Below are 1,105 nucleotides of genomic sequence, written 5' to 3' on the forward strand. Positions count from 1 at the left end.
TCTGTTTGGTTTGGGTGTTACTGTGTCACTTGGTGGTTAGCAGTTGGTTATGGGAAGAGTTTTTAAAGCACTAAATGTTTCACTGTGCTTCACCCTTCCTATCACAAATGTTCCAGTTTGACTCTTAGAGCTGTTTGTCATCTAAACCAGATTATAGTAATAATTGTTTAAAAGCACTGAAGGGCATTAAAATGATCAAACTGTTGTCACACATAAAAGTGATACATAAAAATCACTTTTGTGTAAGAAAACTTCATTTTGTAATTGCTGTGGAATTTGGCTTTAAGTTAAGCTATGCAATTTATGAATGTAGATGGCTGAGTCATGCAAACAGCAAAGGACATGAGTTCTGCTGGAATAAACCACCTGAAGGCTGAAAACACTACTGTGATTGGATTATTGTGTCTGCAGTTCATGGCAGCAGCCTGAACTGTACAGAGATGATTTTCCACATTTTGGGAAATCTTTTCCATGTTTCAGCTCCCAGTCTGGTAGTATCTTGATCCAGCTGAGCTAAGGATTTACCACCATCAAGACTTGACATTGCCAAGAAACCTTTTCTGATGGGAGGGTGAGGGATAGCAAAGAATTGTCCAAGAACACAGAAGATAAATGGGAATGGGGAGTTGTAATGCCCTGGACCAAACTGACCTGCTTTTATCCCTAGGATTTGTGACTAGTGACTCTGAAAGTGAATATCCTTCCACGTGCCAAGTGTGGTGTTAGTGGTATTTTCCAGTCCTCTTTGTCTGTTTAGTCAGTCTATTCAACTCCTTGTTCAGCTTCTTTGTGTCCCAACACCTCTGTGCTGTCCTGAGTGTTCAGGTGCTGTTCAGGGTGGAAATTTGTGAATGGAAAATTCCAGATGCTGTGAAATGCCAACATATTGGGAATGTTTTTTTTAATGTGGACTGAATACACACTCTGATTTAAGTATAATTTTTTTGTGATCTTGTCTGGTACTTTTTTCATAGCAGTATAGATGCTAAGTACCTAAAAGGCTGCAGGAAGTAAATGTCGGAACAAGATGTTTTATCTTAGGTTTGTTATGAAGAGCTTCAGGCACAGAAGTAGCAAAATTAATGATACTTTGTTCTTGTGCATT

Source organism: Acanthisitta chloris, unplaced genomic scaffold (assembly GCF_000695815.1).
Source record: "Acanthisitta chloris isolate BGI_N310 unplaced genomic scaffold, ASM69581v1 scaffold6944, whole genome shotgun sequence".
NCBI lineage: Eukaryota > Metazoa > Chordata > Aves > Passeriformes > Acanthisittidae > Acanthisitta > Acanthisitta chloris.